The sequence below is a fragment of the Panthera leo genome, chromosome B4 (assembly GCF_018350215.1).
Source record: "Panthera leo isolate Ple1 chromosome B4, P.leo_Ple1_pat1.1, whole genome shotgun sequence".
In the NCBI taxonomy this organism is placed as follows: Eukaryota; Metazoa; Chordata; class Mammalia; order Carnivora; family Felidae; genus Panthera; species Panthera leo.
The window spans coordinates 127343332-127366311 of record NC_056685.1 but is presented as its reverse complement, the minus strand read 5'-3'; the positions used below and the strand labels follow the sequence as shown (position 1 = coordinate 127366311).

The 22980-nt window shown below is 42.4% G+C and overlaps 1 long non-coding RNA gene across 2 annotated transcripts; it reads right to left on the bottom strand.

Annotated features, from left to right (window-relative positions):
- Positions 1-533: 533 nt before the first annotated feature.
- On the bottom strand, positions 534-15704 carry LOC122223730. Of its 2 annotated transcripts, none has more exons than XR_006204439.1 (3): positions 15644-15704; positions 5856-6261; positions 534-932 (listed from the first exon to the last, which is right to left on the bottom strand). It is a non-coding gene; the product is annotated as an uncharacterized LOC122223730 (long non-coding RNA). The 2 variants fall into 2 exon arrangements; XR_006204440.1 differs by having other exon boundaries at positions 534-929.
- Positions 15705-22980: the final 7276 nt, after the last annotated feature.

The following is a 22980-nucleotide window of genomic DNA, read 5'->3' as shown; positions in this document are numbered from 1 at the left end:
TTTAGATTTACTATATTAGTTCCAGTTTAATGGAGTAGGGGGCAGATAATTTTCCTATTATCACATGTTTTCATGAAGATTCATTTGTTCATGTATTTTGTAATCTTTTTCCCTAGTAAACTCAAGCTTTGGCAGAATGTTTTTTACATTTTCTTTTTGTTTGGGAATGGGAAGAGCAAATTATTACCTTGTATTGTGAAAATGTTCCCTCAGGGTAGTTTTACATTTAATCCTGCTTGAAACCTGTCCTATGGTTTCAATCATCTTGGGCTAATTTTATTTTTGGATTCTCAACTTGGGCCTCTCATCACGCAGGTTTAATTCTTACATCCATGCATAGTAATGGAACTTTGCTATCTCACAGGTGACTTTCTCCCCACCTCCTTTGCCTACCACCAAATTATCTGGACAGAGAGCAAACTTCCTCACCACTGAGGGCTGGGCCTGTAACATGTTTATATGGTAGTGAGTTTCCTGTTAGTGGAGGCATATGGTAGAAGGATTTGACACTAAGCATCCGTAATAATCTCTGCTTTTATTTGTTACATCTTTCAAAGCGTGTCCATATCCACTGTCTCAGTTCCCAATGAGATGCCAGTGATTCCATGGTCTTTAAGCTTCAAGCCTTAAATCTCAAATTCCTAGGTAACGGCTGAAGAACAGCTTCCTGAGGCATGTTCAGAAGGCACAGGAGACTTGCAGAAGCCTCTTCAGTGCTTGGGACACACTCCATCTTTTCAGACCCATGAGTAGCTGTCAATATGCCCAGGTCCTGTGGTCTTCTAGCTTTGGGCTGGGTTGGCCTTGGTGCTTTGTGTGGAGAAGTGGCAGCAGCATCCACCAACCCCTTGGTGATTAACTATGGTTCCTTGATCTCAGCCACAGCAAGAGCTCAGAAATTGTCAAAGCTGTAGCTCAATCTTTACATCCTGCTGAGAAAAAGTTTGAAATTCAGTCCGGCAAAAATAACAGTGACACTCACGGGTTGAGGTCTAAGCTGTAGCCCTAACCCAGGGAAAAGAATGTTGTTGGTTTGTTCACATCCCAACACTTTCCAAAGAAGATACTGGAAGATACTGGGAGCCCTACAGCAAGACACACACACACACACACACTCACATAAACATAGAACATACAAATTATTAAAGGAAGAAGAAACCAACCTGATAGCTCCTGAGACTATTACCCTGTTTGGGGTATGAACACTAGTAGCAGGTGGTATTTTTCCCAGGATGGCCCTGATAATATCCGCCATCATTGTTTTTCTCTTCTGCAATGTGACCGTCACATTCTTCAGAAGGAGGAGTTATTTCTCTGCCTGTTTCTTAGTTTTCTAAGGCTGCTGTAACAAATTACCACAAATTGAAAGTCTTAAAACAACAGAAGTTTATTTTCTCACAGTTCTGGAGGTCAGAATTCCTAAATCAGGGTGTCTGTAGGGTGGGTTCCTTCAGAAAACTCAGGATGTTCCCTGCCTCTCCCAGCTTCTGGAGGCTACTGGCAATCCTTGCTGTTCCTTGGCTCCCAGTGCATTGCTTCCATCTCTGCATCTCTGTCTCTGTGTCTCTCCTCTAATATGGATGCCAGTCACTGGATTTAGGGCTCATCCCACAGTCACTGGATTTAGGACCCACCCAATCTGGTATGACCTCATTTGAACTTACCTAAGCACATCAGCAAAGACCCTACAAGATATGGTTACATTCCTGAGATTCTGCACGGACCTGAATTTGGGGGAACACTGTTTAACCCAGTTTAACCCTCTTGAGTTGGGCCAGGCCTTGTCATTTCTTTGACTATTAGAATACTGTGGATGTGATTCTGTGCTAACTCCAAGCTAGTTTCTGTTTTCTGCCTCTTGGAATGTTTAGTCTGGGACATTCCCTTTTGAAACCCCACTGTCATGCTGTGAGAAGTTCATGCTACTCGGAGAGGCCATGTGTGATATGGAGAGGGCATAGGTGAAGCCCCAGTTCAGCTGCCAGCCATATATATTGAGTGAACCATCTTGCACATCCAGTCCAGTGGATCCTTCATTGGACTGTAGCCTCAGCTGACATCTGACTGTAACTACATAAGAGGTCCTTTCATTTCCAAGCTTATCTTGACCTTGAGGCCTTGGAACTAACTGTTCTTTTTGGGCCAAATGCCTTTTCCTTCAAACATTCACATTGGTGGCTCCTTCTTGTCATTTGTGTCTGAGCTCAAATATCACCTCCTTAAAGTAGCCCCTTTATCATGTAACTCTCCATTTTCTTTTCATCATAGTATTATTATTACTCGATATCTTCTTGTTTACATAGTTGTTTCCTTGCTTTTTATTCTGGGTCTTCTTCCCTTATCCTAATTTAAGCTCCATGCAGGAGAGACCTTGCTGTATTCTCAACTTCATTATAGTGCCTAACACATAGTTGGCTCTCAGTAGGTAACTGTAAAATGAATGAATAAATGACAGCATGTGTTTTAAAACTGGAAAGTGTTGGAGCCAGGCAGACAAGGGTTCAAATCTTAGCTGTAGTATTTGGTAATGTCCTCACGCAAGTTACTTACCATAGCTCAGTGTCCTTGTCTATAAAACAGGAATAAAATATCATCTTAAAGTGTTTTATATAATTATTTGATGAAATAATTTAAGTGTTGTATTTATAAATATCATTTGAGGAACCCAGGTATTTTTTAAATACAATTACTTAATGTTATTAGAACTTGATTTTTTTATTATAAGTCCCCCATGTCAGAAGCATCATCTCAGAGGGTGCTTGGGTGTCTCAGGGTCAGTTAAGTGTCCGACTTCAGCTCAAGTCATGATCTCATGGTTTGTGGGTTTGAGCCCCATGTTGGGCTCTGTGCTGACATCTCAGAGCCTGGAGCCTGCTTCAGATTCTGTGTCTGCCTCTCCCTCTCTGCCCCTCCCCTGCTTGTGTTTTCTCTCTCTCTCTCTTTCTCTCTCTCAAAAATAAACATTAAAAAATAGGAAAAAAAAGGGAGCATCATCTCAGAACATGTAGGATTCTCAGCTTCCATGTGTTGCCACTAAGTGCTGGCCATGTGGGTTGCTCACCAGTGCTCTGTGCCAAACATTTCTACTTTCTTTCTTTTAGACACATGTAGGATTGGCCCCTTTGAAGATAGGCATGACCCCGTGATTCACATTGTCCACTGAAATGTATGTGGACATGACATATGTCACTTCCTGGTAGGAGAATTAAGAGTCAGCATTTGATATGCCACAGTCTGGTTCTCCCTTGGTATCTGTGTAAGCACACCTTAGGGTGGAGGCTTAATCAGCTGGGCCCCTGAGTGACTATGATGAGCAGAGACTCTTTGCTGACACATGCTGGACACGTAGCATGAGCAAGACGTTTTAGATGAACCCACTGGCTGTGGGGGCTGTGGCTACAGCTGATCCTGAATGATGTAATGTTTCCAAAGTATTGGTGGGGACATTCTGGCCCACAAGAGGCAATATGATACAGGGGTATAAGGCAGGACTAATGTTCAAGATATTTAAAAACCACTATGTGGTTTGTATATACAATGGAGTACTACTTGGCAATGAGAAAGAATGAAATCATGCCATTTGCAGCAATGTGGATGGAACTGGAAGGCATTATGCTGAGTGAAATAAGTCAGAGAAGGACAGATATCATATGTTTTCACTCATATGTGGATCTTGAGAAACTTAATATAAGACCATGGGGGAAGGGAAGGGAAAAAAATAGTTACAGAGAGGGAGGGAGGCAAACCACAAGAGACTCTTAAATACAGAGAACAAACTGAAGATGGATGGGGGAGGTGGGAGAGAGGGGGAAATGCGTGTTGGGCATTGAGGAGGGGAACTTGTTGGGATGAGCACTGGGTGTTGTATGTAAGCGATGAACCATGGGAATCTACCCCCAAAACCAAGAGCACACTTTACACACTGTATGTTAGCCAATTTCACAATAAATTATATAAAAAAAAAGAAGCACCACTATGGCACTGGGTCTCATCAGTCTGAATGGGACATGCAGAGCTGGAACAGGAGTCTGGCAGACCCTGGAATTAATTGTTAATGTAGGGATTCTGTTCTTGGGGTCCCAGGGGAGGGGTCTTGGTGGACAGGGCAGCAAGAAAGCATTAAGGAGTATTGGACTACCAGTTGTACGCCAACATATATAGAAGCATTTGATATTTTTATAATCAGTGTGGATATATTGCTGGGTAGTGATTAATCTTTGTTCTGGTCAAGAGCTTGGCCTATGGCTTGAATTCTGGTTCTTCACTTCCTTGTCTGTAACCTAGAGCAAGTTCTCTCTATGACTCAATTTTCTCATCTGTAAAGTGTGAGTAATAATAATAGCTATTTTGTAGGATTGATGATAGAATGAAATGATCTGATTCAAATGAAGCTATAACCTATAACAGAACCTGGCATATAGTAAGTGTTACACAAATGGCAAGATTGGCTATCAACATCTATACATGCTGATATTCTCTGAGATGTCCTTGTTCGTATCTTAGGTAGAATGCTATTGTTTCATTTTCCCTTTTTTCTGATGACAGAGTTTTTTAGAGCCTCCACCTATCTGTGCTTTGTCTGACCTGCTCTTCGGGACAAAGGGCTTGGCCACTCTGGATTTGACAAACTTTGTGAGGTGAGCTCATGCTTTCCTGCATAAATACAACACACAGCTATTTTTACTATTGGGTCTTATTGCTTTGCTATACTATTTGGGAAGAGAATCTAGCAAATCCTCTGTACTTTCCCCTCTTTCCCCAAACTACCTATGGTTTTGTTGTGCTCCTTGTCCCTGAGACCATTGTTATGGGCTGAATGATTGCCCCCCAAAGTTCGTACGTAAAAGCACTAACCCCCAGTATATTAGAATGTGACTGTATTTGGAGATAGTGTTTTTAAAGAGGAACTCAAGTTCAAATGAAGTCATTAGGGTAGACACTAATCCAAAATGGCTGGTATCCTTACTAGAAGAGGAAATTAGGACACAGACACACACAAGAGGAAGAAGACACAGGAAGAAGACAGCCATCTATAAGCCAAGAAGAAACTAACCTCTCTTCTGGGAGGCCTCAGAAGAAACCAACCCTACCAACACCTTATCTTGGACTTCTAGCCTCTAGAGTCATGAGAAAATAAATTTCTGTTGCTTAAGTCCCCCACTGGTATTTCATTATGACTGCCAAAAACTTAGTGAAAAAACTAAGATAGCCAGCTCTCAGGGTGTCCAGCTAGAAGACTCTTTTCTTAGAGACCCTCATCAATACCAAAGCTTTGTGTCCCTTCTGAAACTCTCCCTCCACTCTAGTCTGAGAACTCTGTTTTCATCTGCAACCATACCTCTATCTCAGAAAACCTGATCATGTATTCTCCATGGTCTGACCCTCCCACAAACCAGACTTTTCAATCCTGAAGCCTAAAATAAAAAACAGGTAGGGGACTGAAAACAAAGTATGTAAGATGCCAGAGGCAGGAGAAAACATATGACACCTGTTGACATATGACACCTGTTGCCTATGAAGGCTCTTGGCATGGACTTGGCATAGAGTAAATGCTCTGCAAGTAGGAGGGGCTGTTACTGTCATCGTTGTCATCATCATCACCATCATCACCACCACCACCATGTAGGCTTCTAACAGCCTGCCGTAGGCAACTCCCTTTACCTGGAAGTTTACCACTCCTACACCCTCATTATGCTCTCTCTCCCTAGAGCCTCTCAGAATTCCTCCTTGTCCCCTTTGTCTGCTAAGATGCTGGACCTACCTTAGAAAAGCAGCTCCCGATAAGATTTAGCAACCCTGTGGAAAATGAGAATTTGAATGAGTTGTAATAACTCAGAATTCAAAGCACATCCTACCTTTGAGGCTCTGCAGAGGTTTCCGAGGCCTGTGAATTCCCCAGCCCAGATGATGGATCGTGCACAGAAATGCCACATGAGGCATGAGCATGGGCTCCTGCTTCCTGCTCTCAGAAAGGTGGGTTATATTTGGTGTGCAGTCACTTGCTCATTTTTCTCCATCATTTTGAAGCACAATTGCCAAGTTCTAAAAGACTTATGAGTCCATAAGTCCCGCACCTTGCAAAATGGCTACCATCACTCTCCCGTTTTTCACACTGCCTTGTGAATAGGCCCCATTTATCTGTGGCTTCCAAGCTGCACACACAGCTTTCTTCTCCCCTTTACTGCTCTGAGTTCTTGTCAAATAGACGTCAGTGAGGCTCTCATCTCGGGATGCACTTCATCAAAATAATTACGCCAAGAGCTGGAACAGAAGAGCCAAAGTAAGAAAGCTGAAGTTTCAAGGCTTTCCAAATACCAAGAGGAAGACAGGACTTATCTAATCTAAAACTAATCTTCAGGCCATCCTCTGCCAGATTTCCAGCCCCATGGTGGTTTTATCTTGGTTGTTTTTTTTGCTCCCCTTTTCCCGGCAGATGAGCCTGACAGAGCTCATCCTTGCCCTTGGTCCCCAGATGACGTCCACAGACTTGTCATTTGCAGGAAACATTGCAAGTCAGGGGGTGCGCTCCACTTTGATGCTGTTAGAGTTCTTGGAACAGAGGCATCTGCTGGGTGTAGAAAGAGCCATCAGCCTGTGCTTTTTTCTAAATCATTAAAACTCCACTGGCATTTTGACATATTGGCACCAATCATCAGGCTCAGCAACTGGGAGCAATCTGTTTTGCAGGCTGAGAGAAACAGCTGTAAAACTGGTAAAAATCTGTTCTATTGTGCTCCAGTACATTTTAGGTAGAGAGGCAGGTTGGCAAAGTGGAAAAGGTATGGCCTTGAGAGCTAGCAGGATCTAGGTGTGAATCCTGACCCTTCTGCCCACTGGCTGTGAATGTTGAACAAGCTATTTAGCAATTTCCTCATCTGTAAAATGGGGAGAGAAATATAATTCTTGCAGAGTTGTTATAATGACTAGAGACAATCCTTTTTTTTTTTTTTTTTTTTGAGAAAATACTTTCTTAGAGTGTTTGGCACAAGGCTGGTGCATCATAAATGATTTCTAGTGGGGAGGAAGCAATGATAACACAACAGTGGCATTAGTTATGGTTGTGATAATAGCAATGGTTGTCAGGTAAGTATTATCAGTGGAGTTGTTGTAAAAATAATAATGAAATGATGAAAGTGCTGGTTATAAGCCAGGAGACCTGTATTATACCAGTGATAGAGTTGATAGAATGAATGGTAGATTGAGGACCTGGTATCTAGTCTCAGTAGTTACTCTATATTTTGAGAATTGGTGTAGAATTATAGGAAATTGGAAGATTGCATGGTCCTCTCCAAATCTTCATTTAGATGCCCTTCTCTTACCTGCAATAATATATAAATCAAATAGCAGATGTTTCTTCCTTGTTCTGCATTTAAGCATTAATAAAAATAATGGCAATGCATGCTAACTTATATTAAGTATGTGCCAGTTATCAGGCACATTTTAATTTTACATATATTGCTTCATTAAATTCTTGCAAGTACTTTATGAGTAACACCTTAATTTTATTCCTATGGTTTGCTATCAAGACGCAAAGAAATTAAATATCTTACCCAAGGTCACAGAGCTAATAGTAGAATGAGAATTAGATCTCAGGAAATCGGTCTCCAAAGCTGGCATCTAAACTTCTGTACTATACTACATGCTTTAACGAAAAGTTGTTGCAACCTGGAGGTTAGGTCACATGGCTTTATAACAGAGATTTCTCTTTCTATGTACAACCTGATTTATAATCTGTCCACAGCGGTTTAGCACAACTGAAATGTCAAGACATAAGGCGATCTGAATTGCTTTTGTTACTCAACCAGTCAACTAATCAACCAACAAACAGCCCATATTTATTTAACATGGGACTTTAATTAAAATGGGACTTGTTTTCAAGGGTTAGTGAAGAGTCCAATCATTTGGAGGGGAGTGTTAGCTTGGGGAGTAGTGAAAGATTATTTTGGAGAAGTTATGACAGGACATTATGGTGAAAGACATAGACTGTCAAGCTAAGTCTGAACTACAGACAATGAGGAGTCGGCGTCTTCTCTCTGAGTGGCCATGGCACCCCACTTCCAACCTTTAGAGCACACCCACTTTTTATAACAATTATAAACTTATCTACTTCATTCAGTATCCAATAAGCTCTTGGAAACTGTGACAATTTCAGAGTTTTCCTGACCAATGCAGACAACTATGTGTGTTTTCCATCAGGAATTCTCAGGCCAGTTCAATCACCTGCCTGTAATATGAACCCAGCTTGTCTTGGAGATTTGTGTTCAGAGGCTGGAGTAGGTTAAGAACCTAAAATCAGTCCTAATGGATTTCCCTTCTTTTTCTAGAAAGAAAAAGATGATTCTGTTTTCTTTTGGGAAATTCTAAGTCCACGAATATTGGTTTACAGGGATTCCCAGCATCCTTTTAATCTGCTGCTCCATGGGACCAAGGCTTGGACTTAATCATTCTAGAATGCTCACCAATGTAGTGTTTCACCACTGCTCTTGAATATGAGAGCTGGCACTGAATTTCAGGATGGCAGTTATTTTACTAAGAACTTTGAAGACATAATTTTACAGTTCTTTGGTCTCTTTTGCTGTTTATAGGAACTCTGCAGTCAATCTAATTCTAATTCTTTTGTAGGGTCATAGGGTCTTTTTTTTCTCTCCCACTGCTTTTAAGGTTCAGAAGTTTTACCATGGCATGTAAAGGTATAGGATGGTCTTTATTTTCTCTTCTCAGGACTCAGTGTGCCTTTCAAATCGTCTTTGAAAAATTCTCAGCCATTATCTCTTTATATATTGCTTTCTTCTCATCCTTTCTACTCTTTCCTTCTGAAATCTTTATATTCACTCTTTCTGAAATTTCTATTACATGTACACTTAAACTTTCTTCTTATGTCCTCATTTAAAAATGGCTTATAATTTTATTTCTCTATGACATAATCTACTTTATTTCCTGAGGTTTCTCTTCTGGTTTATTGATTCTCTTTGCAGCTGTATCTAATCTTCTATTTAAATTCAGCTTGCTGTTTTCAATTTTAATGTTATCTTTTATTCTTCAAAGTTTTATTTGCTTTTTTTCAAATATGCATACTATTTTGTTCATACTCCTTATTTTTAATATGATTTCTGATTCATCATTTTGTCTCTATTTTACATATTATCTTTTTTTAAGCTTGTTTTCTTTTTTTTCCATGTTGTGTATTAATTCTTCTTTTTATTACCTGCTGGATTTCCCTGTGATAACTTTGTTTTTTAATTTATAATTTAATTGGGAACTTATGTTCAGATATATATATATATATATATATATATATATATATATAAATATATATATATATTTTTCCCCTATGGGAGACCCATGTGTCCTGGAAGTATCCTTGCAGAGTGGTTTTGAATTTTTAGCTGCTAAGATCCTTGTGGTCACACTAATTCCAAAACAGATTTTGCCTCTATTTACTATTTGGGGTTTTTCTGAATTACGATAATAACGTGAATTCTGGTCATCTACTACACATGCTTCAAGCTTAACATTTTTCTATTTCTTATGGTGACTTTGTTTTCTCACTCACGGTTATATAGAAACTTACATGAGATGGAGAATGAAGTTTTATCTGCTTTTTGTGGATTCTTTTTATGTTCCTTTTTATAGAATAGCATCCAAAGTTCCCAGCCTTATGCATGGGGCTTAGTTACAGCTCAATCTCTCTCTCTCTCTCTCTCTCTCTCTCTCTCTCTCTCTCTCTCTCTCTCTTTTTCTCTCTCTCTCCAAAGCCAAGTCTCTTGCCCTTGTGTGGTTGTAAAAATCTCAATCACTAGCTCATGTGACCTATATATAAGACCAGTAACCCTGCGGATGAGTACAGCATTATCTCTTAATGCTTTTGCCTCAATTTCTTATTTTTTTTCTAGCACCGAGGTATTTCTTTTTATACCGTTAGCACTCAACATAAAGCCAAGCACATGGCTGATGTGAGAAAGTGTATATATTTAAAAGACTATGTATTAGTTTTTTTCTAGTTTTAATTTAGCTAGGATTTGTCGCACTAAGGAAGTCCTGCAACATGAGCTCATCTGACATATTGTCAGAAGTTGCCCTCTCCCAACATCATGGACTCTTAATTTTCACCTAGAGCCAAGATTGAAAAAATATGCAGATAACTTCAGCATTGCTTCCACAGGATCCCTCTGATTTTGAGGCACTGGTCAAGAGACAGAAAACCGTGCTGGGTAAAGTTTTACTCCCACATAACATTTGCTTAACCAAGTAGCAGTCATAGTTAAGGATGCATGTTCATCTCAGTTATGGTTTAACTTGAGTTGCGGTCACACTACATTTATTTTTTATTTGTGTCACCAGTACCTACTGTTATGGTTGGCAAATTCTAACTGTAACAACTTTTATTGAGCTCCTACCTATATGCCAGGCACTGCTATTAACACTTTACATATGTAATTCCGTTTTATCTTTACAACAAAGAATTGAGGCACAAAGAGGTTAAATAGCTTGCCCGATGGTCACATAGCTAAGAAATGGTGGGCTCAGTATTCAAATCCAGACATCCTGATAGATGAGCACTTCCAATGAGCACCTAAATAAATATCCACTGGATGAACAGGGCTGTTGAAGGTATTATTATTACTATTGTCATCACCATATTTGGAGGAGATGAATGCCTTTGAGAGAGATCCTCACTGGCTGTGAGTGAATGGGAGGTTGATGGGCAAGAGAACCTGGAGGCAGAAAGCATGTTAAGGAAGCTGTGTAGGAATGTGCCTGGCCCAAAGACTTACACTCTAACTAGAACTATGGCAAGTTTCTTTTTTCCTTCACACAGAACTCAAACATATTACTTATGCAGTTGATCATTGCGTAAGCTTTTCTTTGAAATCTAGTTTTTCTCCTTCTGAACTCTTCAAGTCTTACTTAGCATTGTACGTAAAAGATTTAAAATGAGGCAAGTTAAAAAAAATACTATCTTTAGTAGCATCATATAGACACAGTGCTCTGTATGGTGGAGAGAACATATTTTTTTATTTTTATTTTTTATTTAATTTTTAAATTAAAAAAATTTTTAATGTGTATTCATCTTTGAGAGAGAAAGAGCGTAAGTAGGGGAGGGGCAGAGAGAGAGGGAGACACAGAATCTGAAGCAGGCTCCAGGCTCTGAACTGTCAGCACAGAGCCCGATGTGGGGCTTGAACCCTCAAAGCGTGAGATCATGACCTGAGCAGAAGTCAGAGGCTTAACTGACTGAGCCAGCCAGGTTCCCCTTTAAATTTTTTTTAATGTTTATTTATTTTTGAGAGAGAGAGAGAGAGACAGAATGTGAGCGGGAGGGGGGCAGAGAGAGAGGGAAACACAAAATCCAAAGCAGGCTCCAGGGTCTGAGCTGTCAGCACAGAGTCCAACGTGGGGCATGAACTCACCAACCACAAGATCATGACCTGAGCCGAAGTCAGATGCTTAACCAACTGAGCCACTCAGGCACCCTGAGAACATACTTTTTTTAAAGTCAGCCAGGTTTGGGGTCAAATCCAAGCTCTACTGCCTACTGTGCCTCAGTTTTCCCAATTGTAAAATCAAGAGAACATACAACGAATAGGGTTGTTATGTAAACCAATTTGGATAATGTAACTGGGGGAGGGGCTTTAAGACAACAATATTTCTGAACCCTTGATGGTGGGAAGAGGGGACACACCGGACAGCAATTCTTTTCTTATGCCCCACTGTATAAGCTTGGGCTTGTCTTTGGGACTAGGTCTCCCTCAGTGTGGATGGGGACCACTGCAGAGAAGTATGGTCAAGTAGTTAAGAACCAACTACAGAGCCAACTGACCTGGTTAAATCCTGCTCTGCTCCTTGCTGGCTGTGTGATGTCAGACAAGTTATTCAGTCTCTCTGTGCCTCAGAGCCCTCATCTGTCAAATAGGAGTGAAAGTAGACACTATCTCGTATGACTGTTATACAGATTAAAGGAGCTAATCTTTGCACAGTACAGTGCCTGGCACTCAGCAGGTGTGACGCAGGTCTACTAAATAAATGAATACATACATAAATACAGAAATAATTTAGTCATTCAGAGGTAAAGGCAAATGGCAAGATTCAAATGCATATAACTTCCTGTTTAATAATTACAGGGCTGTCTTCATCACAGGTGATCTGTCTCTAGAGAGTTGTTTTTACCTTTTAAAAAATTTTTCTACTTCCTCTTGTGGGGTCCTGAGGATGGGGAAAAACAGAAGGGGGCTGGAATTATAAATATAGGAATTTTGAAGGAGGATTTTTGTCTGGGTAGATAAGTGAGCCCCTATGTCATGCCCTGAGGTCAGCAGCTATGGGTGACAGTGACAGGAATGGGTACCTGGGAAGGGGCAGGGCTGATGTGTCCTAGAAGCAGTGACAACAGATGTCCAGCTACAGTGTAGTGTCCTCATGTCATTCTTACATTCTGATCAAACACATCTGGCATGGCAACCTTGTGTTTGCTGTGCTTTGGGGCTTCAAGGAGGACCCTGCATCTACTCTGGTGGTGAGGTGTGTGTGTGGCAATGTGCAAAGTGATCTGAGAGACTGGACTGTGGAGACATGATTTCGACACAGCCAACATGAATGAACTTAAATTCAGAAGGCACCCCAGAGGAAAGCAAATGGGTTTTGGGAACATAAAGCTGTCTTTGGGAACTCTCAGAAATGCCTGGGAAATTCCCTGGCCTTCCAGTAAGTTCAGGATGAGTGCTTTATTATTTGGTTATTTACAAATAAAGGCTTGCTCTAACATTTTGTAAAAGATGGATATACAATGTCTATCCTTACAGCAGCCAGCACAGTGCCTAGCACATTTTCTTCCCCTTATTTTTCTGATATTTTTGGTGGACTAAGGTATGTCCAAGGCACCCCACAGTTAGAACCAAGAGGGCGGCGTCTCCTCTAGCCCTGTTCCTGAGCCCAGAGTGGCCTCCATAGCTTTGCTAGGCAAGTCAGCCTCACCTGCCTCTCCTGACTGGTGTTTATCACACCCAGGGCAGTACCACCCAGAGACACCTGTTCCCTGACAAGCAAGCAGATGTAGGAACGCAGTGTCTTCTGTCAGGATGCTGAGCAGAAGCTTTCTCACTGAGCCATCGGACAGCCCTGACAACTGATGCCAAGGGGACTTCATCGGGAAGTGCAGAGTCTGGAATTATCTGGGTTTCCAGACAGTGACTTGGCAGGTGCTAGCCTGCCCAGCAGGGTTCGTGCTTACCTAAGCATTTCCTGCAAACTAAGAAAAAAGTCTCTTCCCCCTTCCAGACAAATGACTCTGAATAATTGTTCTGATTCATTTCCTCTGGCTGGCAGGCATGGCTCTGGGTGTTTTGTTTTGTTTTGTTTTTGACAGGGTTGACAGCTTGCGAGCCTGTAAGCCTATGGCCAACCTCTCCTGGTGCTACCAGCTCTCCCTATCCTATTGCTAACAAGTGTCACAATGTGTACTGCCTTTGACAAGGCCTGCAGGTTGCATTATTCAGCTGGCATCTGGGAGTTTGTTGGATCTTGATTCAGCTCCTGGTGGACCCCAGGACCTAGGGCAATGCTTCCTGAGTTGTGATATTTGCACAATAGTCACTACATAACATGTTTTTCAGTGGTGTGAGGTTTGAACATTTTACCATAGCACAAAGATACCGAGATACTGTTTTTCACTCGATGAGGATTTTTACTCAAAAGATTTAAGGGAAAAAGTGAGCCAATTTAAAGAACACTAACAATATAATAGTTCTGGGAAAAGGCACAAAGGCGATATACGAATGAATACATTCTAGACAAACATGACTCAGAGAGGATGCTGTACTATGTATACAAATGAGGAATTTATCCATTCATTTATTCATTCACCAGCTTTTTGAGTACCCACTATGCTAGGCTGTTGTGGAGATGGGGAAGACTGAGTGGTGATTGCACAGGAATCCTGGCCCGTGGCTGGCCTGCATAAGCATTAGTGAATTGTTTGGGGATTGGGTGACTGGTATTTAACAATAACAAGCTGTAGGGTCAGGTGCTTCTAAAAAAGATCTGGTATCCAAGACCTAAAATAAGATAATGTTAGAGGCTGGTTCGTACAGAACTCAGATATCTTCAGATAGCTATAAAAGCATGGTTCCTTGAGCCCAAACTGAGTCACAGACAGGGCAAGACCAATCCAGTAAGGAGCTTTGAGGGCCCTATTTACTCGAGGGCTTCTTGCACTGAGTGAGGAAAGAAGGAACTTGGTGTATGGGTGTCCCCATTTTCCCAATATGGTGTACGACACCAGCATTTACTGGTGCTGCCTGCAGGACAGGTAGGGCACTGCACAACTCTGGAGGGCACCAGTCTCATCTTAGACATCCATCTGCACCCAAAATGTGGCAATTTCCAGAAGAATGATAGTAAACTGTCTCGTTCTATGCAAATCAGCATCTTATGACCATTTTCTCATAGATGGAAGTACAGTGTCTTAAGGAAGAGGCACCTTTGGCAAATGCCCAAGCAGTTTCACACCAGGCATTGTATTCCTTTTCCAGGTAGACCTGGATTTGGTCTACCATCAAAATTCTTGGCCCATTTTCTGCTCATGGCTCTGCCTTGCCCTTTTAGCAATGATTGTTTCGAAGTTTTAAGAAGTGATTAAGCAACAGTCTGCTTTCTCCCCCTGAAAGATGGGCAGAAAAGTCAGGTAGATAGAGATAAAACTATCACCTTTATTACCGATGAAGCTGGAGTAAAACGGACCAGGCCTGGTGTAACGTGGTCTTGCTAATTAACCCTGAGTCAGACGTGCTTATTTATCCTGACACTGGCACAAATTGTTCATAGTCACATGCGTCCCCTGATAGGGGCAGCAGAGAGCAGATGAGAAGACACAGGTGGACAGATCCCAAGTAGCAGAGATAGGGGGGGTTTGAAACCTCCATCACAAGTCATTTTGCCTTCTGTGGGGAAAAAGGCCGGGAATGTTGTTCCAATGTCCCTACTATACACAGTGATGTGCAGATTCAATGTCATCCCTACCAAAATTCCAATTGCATTTTCCACAGAAATAGAGAAGACAGTCCTACAATGTGTATGAAACCACAGAAAACCCTAAACACCCAAAGCATCTTGAGAAAGAAGAACAAAGCTGGAGTCAACACACTGCCAGATTTCAAACTATACAAGAAAGCTATGGTAATCAAAACAGTATCTTATTGGCATAAAAAGAGACACATAGATCAATGGAACAGAATAGAGAGCACAGAAACAAACCCATGCATATACATATGGTGAATTAATTTATGACAAAGGCACCAAAGGCACCAAGAACATACAATGGAGAAAAGATAGTCTCTTCAATAAATGGTGTTGGGAAAACGAGATGTCCATGTGGAAAAGAATGAAACAGGACTCCAATGTTACACCATACATAAAAATCAGGTCAAAATGGATTAAAGTCCTGAATGTAAGACCTGAAACCATAAAACTCCTAGAAGAACACAGAGGGGGTCAGCTCCTTGATGTTGCTGTGGGCAATGATTTTTTGAATTTGACATCAAAAGTAAGGGCAACAAAAGCAAAAATAAACAAGCAGGACTACCTCGAATGATACTCCTCTTTTATAATTAACATCTTTTTTCATACAAAGAAGAAGCAACATTTTGACCTCAAAATTATGTCCTGACCTTCACTCGGCAGGTAGCTCCTTGCAGGAAAGTATCAAGACTGGCAGGGGAGAAAAAGAGAGAACATAAGAGAAGAAGAGAGGGCACAGTCATTTCCCCTGGACATTCATAATTGACCCTCCTAACGATGTGAACAACATAATATTCGCAACCAGAATCGTATGTTGAAACAACCTTTTCACTTAATTCCTTCTTGCTCTCCCCTCTCTCTTTTCAACAAGGGCAAAGCGCTGAGCAGAAGAGAATACGTTGTAATACGTTTCCTAACAGTGGGAGGATGTCCCATACTTCTACTTCTAGGGGTTTGTGGGGGGGAGCAGAAACCCAGAGGTCCCATGGGACAACGTCCTCCCTGACCTTCCAATTTTTCAGTGTCTCACCCTCGTATGGGAGAGAGAGAAAGGAGAATGGGGCAGATCAGAGTCCAGAATCCTTGTTCTTCCCTCACAAGCCTGGGTACCTCTGCCCCTAAATAGCAAAGGGATTACATGCAGCGGTGTTTCCTTTTTTTCCTTTTTAATGTTTATTTATTTTTGAGAGAGGGAGAAAGCACTAGCGGGGGAGGTGCAGAGAGAGGCAGGGTACAGAGGATCCAAAGCAGGCTCTGTGCTGACAGCAGAGAGCCCAATGCTGGGCTCGAGGGCTCAAACTCGCAAACCGTGAGATCATGACCTGAGCCGAAGTCGGACACTTAACCGACTGAACCACCCAGGAGCCCCATGAGGCTGTATTTCTGAGAGAGCGAGCATGAAGGATTCAGCTGAAAGCTTTTTCAGGAGATGGTGAGACACAGAGGAGGGCAGCCGGCATGGGCCGGACAAAGGCACAAGTCCAGAGATTTATTCTTCTGTGGCTGCACCCTCTGCTAGACAGCATTAGACTTACAGTAGTCTCTGGGGGGTCTCATTGTTGTGCTCAGGCAATTTACAACTTTCTGAGATTATCCCTCAATACCTGTTTCAGGCTTAGAGGAAAGAAAAAACAGCGTCACTGACAATTTGGGGCGGGGTCAGGACAGTGCGAAGCTTACACACCGTACTCTCTTCAAAGGAAAAAGGAGGGAGGCAGGACCTAAATTCTCTTCCCCATTCACTCTACCACATTCTCTCATCTGTGAATATACTGTGCTCACTTGCTCTTTGCTGACTCTCTACTCCCCTCCTTTTCTTTCTTTAGTCTTTTTTATTTGGTGCAATTTTTCATCTCCCTTGATTTCCCCACATTTTCAACAACCATTAAACCAAAACAAAAAATAAAGCTGACAAAAGAGCAGATAAATATTGTTTTATAACCTAACCTCTGAGCTTCTAACAATATTAGCATAATATCTCTCCCTTGAGAGACAGTCATTTTGAGAAAACAGCTTGAGCTGGCAGCAAACTCCGTAAATTCCATGCTGCCTGAGCTGTGCCTGACCTCACAAATCCAGAACTGGCCTTTCTTTGTCCCTTTCCATTAAGAGAGGTTAGAAGTTACCCCCCAAGAGCCCATGGTAGTAGAATTCAGGATTGAATTCAATCCACCATCAGCTGGATGATCCCAGGGGTTATCAGCCCTTGCAGAACGCTCCACAGAAATCAAGCTTAGCACAGACTTTTATTAGAAAGTAATCATAAAGTTGTCTCTCTTCTCAGGACAAAGGCTATTTGAGTAGGAGGATTTCACTCTTTTATGAAAGATGTTCTTGAGAACAACTGTCCCTGGTGACAGTGGGGAGTTTGACCTTAACTGCCTCTCGAAGCTTCAGGCCAACCACCTGCTCCGTGGACAGGCTGGGCAATGAGTCCAGCCGGTGTAGCGTCTGAGTTCTGGCAGCTTGCAGAAAAGCCTCCAGAACTGAGAACAGCAGAGGCCCATTTCCAACAACGGCTTAATGCCTTCCTAACTTAAGGAATCCCAAATGGTGCTCTCCAAGGGGGTTTAGGGAAACAGCACTGGATTTGGAATCTAGAAGATATGGAAGATGTGGGGTCCCTTTCCAAATAAATGCCTTATTGGCTCATACTTTTGTTCACCGACGTAGTCAATGCTTTTGGATCCCCATTCTGTGCAAAGCACTATTCTATTTGGACAGCATAACTTTAAAAAAAGCTCTCAATATTTATCATATACCAAATTCTCCTGAGGAGACTTGCTTTTAATTTTTTTTTTTAAATGTTTATTGATCTTTGAGAGAGACAGAGCATGAGCTGGGAGGGGGGTGGGGAGGACAGAAAGAGATGGAGACACAGAATCCAAAGCGAGCTCCAGGCTCTAAGCTGTCAGCACAGAGCCTAACGTGGGGCTCCAACCCACAGGCTGTAAGATCGTGACCTGAGTCAAAGTCGAACGCTTAACCGAGCCACCTAGGCACCCCAAGCCTTTTTTAATGTTTATTTTTGAGAGAGAGGGAGAGGTGGGGGGAGTGGCAGAGAGGGAGAGAGACTCCCAAGCAGGCTCCACGCTGTCAGTATAGAGCCCAACATGGGGCTTGAACCCACGAACCATAAATCAAGAGTTGGACACTTAATCGACTGAACCACCCAGGTGCCCCTCCTGGGTGGGAGGGAGATTATTAATGATGCAGGTTCCTTGTCACAAATACTAGAGACTTTAATTCAGAGAAACTTGGGTGAGGTCCTGAGCTTACATCTGTTACAGACACCTCAGACGTTATCCCTTTCACAACTCTTACCATTTTGAGTTTTTAAGAAACTATTAAAATGTTAACAATAATTTCCCATTGTGTTAAAGCCATTTTTACTTATGCCTCTTATAAAAGCCCTGTATTATCTATATCAAGTACCAGGCCTCATTCGGTTTTATACTTCTATATCCTCTTGTATATACTAAGTACTTAGGGTTGGCTATGTGGAACTGATCTGACACAACACAAGGAAGCCAAATCAATGTCCACCAACTTCTCATTGTGCCTAAGCTTGGTGAAACCAGAGAAATTCATATGAAAGATGGGCACCACTAGACTCTAGAAAGAAAATCTTACATGCAAACACTTCAGTAGGGAGCACTATCTGAAGTAAGTAGGAAGGAAACGGGGTTGTGTGACAAAGAAGAACAGAATGCATTACTGAGCTGGCCACAGCTTTTTAAGGGGCCAAAAGGTTACTTGGTCTCCAAGGTCAAGCTCAGAGAGGCTGCCTAGAAGTACTGTGTCTCCAAATAGTCAACAGGGAAAAAGGGAGAAGAATTTATCTACTGGATTCCATCTCGCATATTAGCTAAACATGCTGGTCACTGGCTGAATTGTGTCCCCGCCTCCTTAAATTCATCTGGTGTAGCCCTGACCCCAAGTACCTCAAAATGACTGTATTTGGAGATGAGGCCTTTAAAAGGTGATCAAGTTAAGATGAGGTCATTAGGGTGGGCCTTCATCCAATATGACTGGTGTCCTTATAAGAAGAGATGGGGACACAGACACACACAGAGTGAAGACCATATAAAGACACGGGAAGAAGTCAACCATCTATAAGCCAAGAAGAGAAGACTCAAAAGAATCAACTGGACAACACTATTATCAAGACTTCCAGCCTCCAGAACTGTGAGAAAGTAAATTTATGTTGTTTCAGCCACATAGTCTGTGGTCCCTTGCTATGGCGGCCCTAGTAATCCAATATAATGCCCACAGGCATCAACTCCCCTACATTTGCTGGGAGCAGCAGAGGTATCGATGGAGGGAGGCACAGAGCATGAGGAGGGCCTTTGAGCACTTGAAAATCAGAGACCACCCCCACCCACACCCCCTGTCTGCCTGCCACCTGAGGGGCCTGGCCAGGTGAGCCATGTGCACACAAGCACTTAGTGGCAATGGGAGTGAAACAGGGAAAGCTTGGCATGCTTGCCAGGCTTGAGGCAAGGGGCTGTCAGGCTGTGCCTGTGAGTGATAAAAGGGCCATGAACAGTAGACCTCTTGGCAGGGGGGGCAAAGCACCCTGAAAGTGAAGACTGAGTTCAGCAGAGACCAAAACCTCTCCTCTGGTTTCCAAAAATGCAGTTCAGCCTGGTGATCTTCCCAGAATGTCATAAGTTCATGGGACAGAAAAGCACGGGTTAGCCAATGCAAGGATGCACACAGATCAGGTTCCACTGGTGACTTTCTCTTGTAATTTTCCAGGAAATGGGACAATTGACAAATTTATTTTCACCACTAGATGTCACCCTTGTGCCACCCAGGCTTCCGTCTTCACTATGGCTGTGTTAAACAGAGGGGCAAAGATCAGGGTCCCAGAGGCCTACGGAGGCTTGGGGTGGGGTGGGGTGGGGGCAGGGTCAAGGACCAAGGATGAGAAGGAGTTAATGGGAAAAAGACAGACTCCTGGATTTGGAGCACACAGTTCTGGATTACTTTACAGCAGTGTTTCTCAACTTTGGCTGCATACCAGAAACTTCTGGAAAGCCTTAAAACAAAACAAAACAAAACCTGAGGTCTGAGTCCCACTCTCAAGATCCTCTGTGTAAATGGGTTGGGTGTGTGGGCGTGGGGAGCTTTGAAAGCTCCCTAGGCATTTTTTAAAAAATATTTTTAACTGTTTATTTTTGAAGAAAAGAGAGACAGAGCATGAGTGGGGGAGGGACAGAGAGAGATGGAGACACGGAATCTGAAGCAGGTTCCAGGCTCTGAGTTGTCAGCCTAGAGCCCGATGCGGGGTGAACTCACCAGCTGTGAGATCATGACCTGAGCTGAAGTCGGTCACTTAACCGACTGAGCCACCCAGGCTCCTCACCCTAGGCATTTTTAATGTACAACCAAGGTTAAGGTGGGGAATCACAGCTGCAGACTATTATTGTGAATCCAGATATTGTATGTAAAGCAAATATCCATCAGTTGAATCATCGCTGAAATGCACTCTAGGAACTTGCTTTCATGAGCAAAACAGAATAGAGGAAAGTCAGTAGAACTGACCTTCACACTATCACATCTTCCTATGTTTGAATTCCACTTGAAAGATATCTAGTAAGTGCTTGTTTTAGGTCACATTGTGTATGGGTTACACAACACACTATGGCTCTGAAGAGTACCAGTGGAGGAGGCAAATTACTAAAGATTTCCATCTGCTACCTATGTAGTCGTCAGTTCTGGAAAGCTGGGGTTGTGGACAAGAACCATAGAAAGGCACTTCAAACTGGGAACTGTAAAGAAAAGAGGTGACTAGATACACAGTGGTCTTTTTTGGGCATATGTTCTCTTGCCATTATTTTTCCAGAAGGACACTCATAGGCTTCCAATGGCCATCACACTAGGAAAGTTTGGAATGCAGTGACTACAAAGAGTAAAGGTTACAAAGAACTACTACAAAGAATAACGAGGAAGAATAATGATGTAGTCACCATGTACTCCTCCTGTTACCTGCTAACTAAGGAGCCCACACAGCTTCAAAATGCTGGATTGCTTGATACTTAAGACACACACGCAGGGAGAAGGGACAGACACATCCTTATTTTCCTGGAGCTAAATATCAAGAGACATCTTCCAGCCTGTTCTACATGGTTTGCAAAATTTCCTTAGATCTCATTTTCTTGGTCTTCCATTTCTAAGATCCTCACATTTAATTTCTTTTTTTCTAGACCATCTGCATCTATACAGGTATAACAGAAACCACAAACTGATGCCCTGAAACTGAGTGGAATCAGCCCTGAGCATCCTGCATTGTGAGCACTACACTCCTCTTCAGGCTTATTATGACGAGGCCCCTCCAGTACTATGATCAACACCCATCCATGCTCTCTCCTGTCTATAGAGAGAAAAGACTAAAAATTTGACAATGATTGCCTCAACTAAATGGAATTTGTTAGAATATGGAGTCATTGCTTTCAGGGGGAGAAAAGCTGTTTTTTTTTTCCTCCTCCCCTCTACTCTTTATGGTATTCACTCCCACCCAAGTCAAACTGGGGTGGGGGGGGTGCTCTGAAAGGACCACTTGTAAAGCCTGTGTGTACCTGAAAGATGAAAGCCCAGCATCCCTTTGCCCTGTGGACATCTGTTGGAGTAGTAGCTTTGCCATCTTCCCTCCACATCTGTTTTTCCTCCCATCTTTATTGAGCTTTAATTGACAAGTAGGAATTATATACATTTAAGGTATATAACTTGATATTTTGATATAGGTATACATTGTGAAATGATGACCACAACCAAGGTAATTAACACATCCATCACTGTACATAGTTATCATTTCCTGCCTTCCTTCCTTCCTTTCTTCCTTCCTTCCTTCCTTCCTTCCTTCCTTCCTTCCTTCCTTTTGTTTGTGTGTGTGTGGTGAGAACGCTTAAGATCTACCCTCTTAGCAAATGAGTGCATAACACAGAATTGTTAACTATTGTCACCATGCTATGCATTAGATCTCCAGAAGTTATTCACCCTACAGAAGTGAAACTCTGTCCTCTTGACCAGCATCTCCCTGTTTCCCTCCTCTGTGTATATTTGAGTAAGGGAAAAAGGAAGAAATGGACTGGTGGCAGGGGGAAGAGAGGAGCTGGTAGCAGAGCAGCCTGCATCCTCACTACCTGGTGTGGGTCTCTTGGAAATCAAGAGTTGGCCACAGGTGAGACTGTCTTGCCAGCAACCCTCCTTCGCATCTGCATGGATCCTGGCCAACAGGTGAGGCTACCATAGTAATAAGGTACTCTGGAGTATGTATCCCCTGGGGCAGGAAGGAAGTGGTTGTTTGGAGAAGGTCAAGTCACAAGGTTCTCCCACATCAAGAAACCATGCAGTGAGGAGCCCCATGGACTTCCAGAAGCTCTGAAATTGGCACCTCATATGGAAGTCCACCATAGCCAGGGAAGAACCATCAACCAGACCTGTGAAGAAAAAATGATTTTACCACTTTCCTCGAATTTCTCCTTTCAGATCCTGATCTTGGAGAAGTCTGAAGCATCAGAAGGAAGAGAGAAGAGGCATGAAGGAGAAGCAAAAACAAAAGGGTCCAGTCCCCAATGAGCAAGGCAGGTCTTGGCTGATGGAGAGAGGAGATACTTTGAGTTGGATACAAGAATAAGATTTTAGACTGGCCTAGCTGGGCTGGACATTTTAACATGGGCAAGTGTCTGGAAAGCTGTGACATCTGCCCAGTATGCCACAAAGGAGAAGGAAAGGAAGAGCCAACAGCACTTGTTTGAAGACTGATGGGCAAAAGATAATAAAAAAATTTTCTCTTGTACTCCACCAAGCACAGGCATATCTCATTGTATTGTGCTTCACAGATATTGCATTTTTTTTTTTTGTAAATTGAAGGTTTGTGACAACCCTGCATCAAGCAAGTCTACTGGTACCATTTTTCCAATAACATTTGCTTACTTTTGTGTCTCTCAGTCACATTTTGAT